This window comes from Tamandua tetradactyla, chromosome 15 (assembly GCF_023851605.1).
Source record: "Tamandua tetradactyla isolate mTamTet1 chromosome 15, mTamTet1.pri, whole genome shotgun sequence".
NCBI classification, from domain to species: Eukaryota; Metazoa; Chordata; class Mammalia; order Pilosa; family Myrmecophagidae; genus Tamandua; species Tamandua tetradactyla.
In genome coordinates this window covers 46551451-46556763 of record NC_135341.1, presented here as the reverse complement: position 1 = coordinate 46556763, position 5313 = coordinate 46551451, and positions in this window count along the sequence as shown.

The window sequence follows — 5313 nt, the reverse complement described above, 5'->3', positions numbered from 1 at the left end:
GAAAGAAAAATCTTATTTTCTGTGGTAGCAGACGAGATCTCTGAAAATCAGACACAGAGCCTCACTGTGAGAGTACAAGAGTTACAACATGAAATAAAATCTCAAAATTGGAGGGTGTTTGCTGTTGAAGTTAGGGCTTTGATTGTAAAAGAATGGAATTCTGAAATGTGAGATGGGATATATGGCTTGATAATGATGATGATGATGGGAAGATGGAATCCCTGGAATCTGCTGAGTCTTTGCTGGGTAGACTTGTAATGGACTGCCCTGAGGAAAGAACTTTTGCACTTTCATTCTGCCTTGAGGAAAAAACTTCCTGGTCTCCAGTCTTCCCAGAGGAGTCTGTCTGCCATCCAACTTTCACCTGAAAAGAGTAAACCTTCAGTGCGTGCTAAACCTGTAACCACCTCCCCTGGGGAATATGCCTTCCCTCCTCTGTCTAGAACAACTAATTCTATCTCACCAGTTGGAACTGCAATGGAATGCCCTGAAGTAATTGGCTTGAAAGACACGTCTATTTCTTTTCATGAGCCACCCCTACCACCCCTCTTTTCTTCAAGACCTATACCTAGACTAAAGTCCCAACAGGCTCTGAAAGGTGAGGTAGAAACTGTGACCCAGGAGGAGGTGCTCTATGCTTCAAAAGAACTGCATGAATTTTCCAATCTATACAGACAGAAATCAGGGGAATATGTGTGGGAATGGATATTAAAGGTGTAGGATGATGGTGGAAGGAACATAAAGTTGGATCAAGCTGAAATTTATTGATATGGGCCCATTGAGAAGAGATTCTGCATTCAGTGTTGTAGCTCAAGGGGTTAGAAAGGACATTAACAGTTTGTTTAGATGATTGGCTGAAATATGGATCCAAAGGTGTCTGACATTACCTGAGGTTGAAATGCCAGAACTGCAATGTAGATGAGGGGATCCAGAGGCTTAGAAAGAATGTTAGAGTGGATTTATCATGGAAGACCTGCTCACACACTCCAGGAAGGTCCAGAACCTTGGACACATGTTTCACCAGAACTTTGAGAAATAAATTTGTGAGATTTGCTCCATCATCCCTGGAGAGCTCTGTATCCTCCCTTCTCTGGAGGTCAGATATTACTGTGGGAACTGCTGTCACTGAGCTGGAATCCTTAAACATGATGGGGATGATTGGATCTCAAGATGGCAAAAGCCTTGTGATGACAGTTAATCACCATAGACAAGGTGGGCACGGCTGCCATAATGGACAGCAGACTCAAAGCAGCAGTCAAAATAATCTTACTCACAGAGACTTGTGGCATTAACTATAGATCATGGGGTACCTAGAAGTAAAATAGATGAGAAGTCTACTAAATTCTTGTTTGAGCTGTATAAGCAGAATTCTAGGTCAAGTGAACAGACATCTAACTTGAATTACAAAAACAGAGAGTTGCGGCCCCTTAATCAATTCCCAGACTTGAGACAATTTACACATCCAGAGCCCCTTGAATGAGGGAGGGCTGGGTACCTTTGGGAAAGGACCCTTTTACACTGTCCCAAAATTTCAACTAGATAACCTTCCTCCTAGCCTTCCCCAAGGAGACCTATGGCTTTTTACCTTGGTGACTGTGCATTGGGGTAAAGGAAATGATCAGATATTTGGGGGATTTTTAGACACTGGCTCAGAAGTGACACTAATTCCAGGCAACCCACAATGTCACTCTGGTCCACCAGTCAGAGTTGGGGCTCAGGGAGGTCATGTAATCAATGGAGTTTTAGTTCAGGTCTGTCTCACAGTGGGTCCAGTGTGAGACATTCTGTGGTCATTTCCCTAGTTCCAGAATGCATAATTGGAATTGACATACTCAGCAACTGGAAGAATCCCCAAATTTGTTCTCTGATTCATGGAGTGAGGGCTATTATGGTAGGAAAAGCCAAGTGGAAGCCGCCAGAACTGCCCCTACCTAACAAAATAATGAATCAGAAACAATACCATATTCCTGGAGGGATTGCAGAAATTAGTTCCACTCTTAAGGATTTAAAGGATGCAGGGGTGGTGATTCCCACCACATCCACATTCAACTCTCCTTTCTGGCCTGTGCAGAAGACAGATGGGTCTTGGAGGATAACAATGGATTATCATAAACTTAACCAGGTGGTGGCTTCAATTGAACCTGGCAAAGAACCACGGTGTATTGTTCATGTTATAGTATTTAAGTTATTAGAAAAAGTTTAAGAGTGATGTTATCTAAAGACTTGCACCTTATTCTGGAGAGATGTGGTGCATTTCTGGTTATACGCAGGACAGTTGAATATTGTTAGGAAAAACATATGTCTGTTATTGTGTTCTGTTTGGAGATTAAGCATGTTTCAAGGTGAAGTGATAAATTTCATAGGTCAGCTTAACAAGTAGTTATAGAGCAAATTTCAAAGTATAGTATGAGTTACAGTTTCTTCTCAGCTAATAGAATACATTTCCCAGCTCCCCATGCAGCTATGTGTGCCATGCTTCCATATTCTGGCCAATGAGATGTAAGTGGATTGTCATGTGAGAATTCTGAAAGGCCTTCTTTAGAGGCAAGTTTTTCTTTCTCCTTTCCTTCTTTGTTTCTGCTGCCTTGTATATGGATATGACAGATAACTCGAGACCATGCTGGACCATGAGACAAGGGCCAAGATGTGGGATAGTGGAGTGGCTATCTGGGAGGAGCCCTTCTCCCTGGTGGCTTTGTAGAGATGCCATACTGGAGTGCCTACCTCTGAGCTTCTTTTACATATAAAAGAATTTACCTTCTATCTTAGTTAAGTCCCCCCACTTTTTTTTCAGTCTCTGTTACTTGCAGTCAAACTTAATTCTAACTGATAACAAATATTGACAACTTTGTTGCTTTCTTCCACATATTTCTCCTGGCCATGAAACATACAAACACATGCAGATTAAATTCTGGTAGTTATGTTTTAAAACACTGAATTAGTAAATATTGAACCATTGCTCCTAGGCGAAATACAGTTAGCTTCCTTGGAGCCTCTGATCACATTATTTTCATCAATCCATCAACACGTAATTTTGTTTTATGCGTGTTTCTATTTAAAGACACTTTTTTTTTTTTTTTTAGAAAGAGGGAGGAAGGGAAGGAAAGACAGAGAGAAGGAAGGAAGGAAGGAAGAAAGGGAAACATCTTTAAACATTTTCTTGTTTTTATTGTATTTTGTTTGTTTGTTTGTTTTTTACGTGGGCTGGGGCCGGGAATCGAACCGAGGTCCTCCGGCATGGCAGGCAAGCACTTTGCCCGCTGAGCCACCGCGGCCCGCCCTAAAGACACTTTATCTAATATATATTGTTGATTCATTAACATTGAATTCGTAGCCAATAGTGCCTTATCTCATGGCTGAATGCAGCTTCTATACCATTTGTTTTACTCCATAAGACACATCATAGTCTTCTAATGCTTAAGAACACTAGACAGCACTTCAGCACTGTGCTCAGGGGACACTATAAACCACAAAATCATCATCAACAGCAGTACACAAAAATGTGAAAAATGTGGCATCAGATATATGCAAAAAGGAGCTTATTTACAATATGAGAGCTAAGAAGGCAGAGTTTTCCTATTCCACTTCAGCTAGATGAACATGTGCATAAGCAATGTCTCTGCTTCTAGTTCTTCTCACTTGGAGATAGATTATGGATGTTGAAGTATTGCTCATAGTGGACCAAAAAAATATATATATATCAAAACTGGAAACAGCCTGAAAGTTCATCAACCATCAGGTTGATGAAATTATGAGGGTTCCATACTATTATGCTGCTACTTAAAAGGATCAATGTGGTCTATGTTAATTGATATTTTCAAGTTTATCTCCCTCAGTAAAATGGTGTGCATCTTTTGATCAATGAGATGGGTGAAAAATGAAAGAATGATTTTCTTCTTTCTCTACATAATAGTCTCTTTCTTAGTTTTATTGCGGTGGACCCAAATCACCCTGTGTGCTTTTTTTGTGTGCTTCAGAATATTTTAAAAATATTTTTCATTGTGAAATATAACATACATACAGAAAAGTCATGAATTTCATAGGTCAGCTTAACAAGTAGTTATACAGCAAATTTCAAAGTATAGTATGAGTTACAGTTCCACAATTTCAGGCATTTCCTTCTTGGTGTTCTAATGTACTAGAAACTCAAAAGAAATATATACATAATGGTTCAGTAGTCATAATCCTTTGTCAAATCTTAACTTCTCTGTTATACTTTTTTCCTCTCACTTGGTCATTCTCTCAATCTTCAGGGATATTTGGGCAATGATCATTCTAACTTCTTCATGCTGAAAAGGGGTGTTGACATGAGATAGGGGAACGTAACTGGTTGATGTTCTGGGAGAGACTGGTAACTGGGTTTTAGGGCTTATCTGGCATAGGAATAATCTGGAGGTTTTAAGTTTCTAAAAATAAATTTAATAAGTAGAACTTTTATACAGTCTTAGATAGAGCCCTGGGTTTTCCTTAGGGCTTTCAGGAATACTGTTGGTTGGGGCTTGGCATACTGTGGCAATTTGTAATATCTGACCGAAGCCTGCATGAGAGGAACCTCCAGAATGACCTCTTGACTCTGTTTGAAATCTCTTAGCCACTAAAACCTTGTTTTATAACATTTATTATGTTTAAAATTATAAAATAAGGTTTTATTATTATAGCATAATAAATGTTATAACATTTGAATAAATAAATGTTATTACCTTATTATTAATAACATAATAAATGTTATAAATAACATTTAAATAGCTAAATGTTATTACCTTATCATTATAACACAATAAATGTTATAAAATAAATAACCCTTGTTTTCTGCCTTTTGGTCATGAAGGCATTCTCAATGGAAGGGGGAACTGTGGTGTATACATACTGTGGATTACTAAATGCCTGCAAGAAAGAAAGAAGTTGTGAAGCATGTAACTAGTTGAATGAATCTTGAGGACAGTATGTTGAATGATATGTCAGAAATAAAAAAGAAAATATTATCATGCCTCACTCATATAGACTAACTACAACATACAAACTCAGAGAATTGAAATAGAGAGCTAAGTTTATCAGGTTAAGGCCTATTGTAAAGGTTCCTAGATTGTAAGCTCTTACAGCAGTCACATCTATTCCAGAGTTGTAACTGTTATTTCTAAATTCTGAGATGCTGAACTATTTGGACATAACCTTGTCACTCCTTGGAACTCAGGTATTTGTGTGACACCTGAGACTCACAGTGAGAGCCCTGAAGCTATGCATTACCCCATACAGCAACTGTTTAAGAATTTGAAGAAGTGATCAGACTTCAAGTAGAGATATGAATGAAGTCGA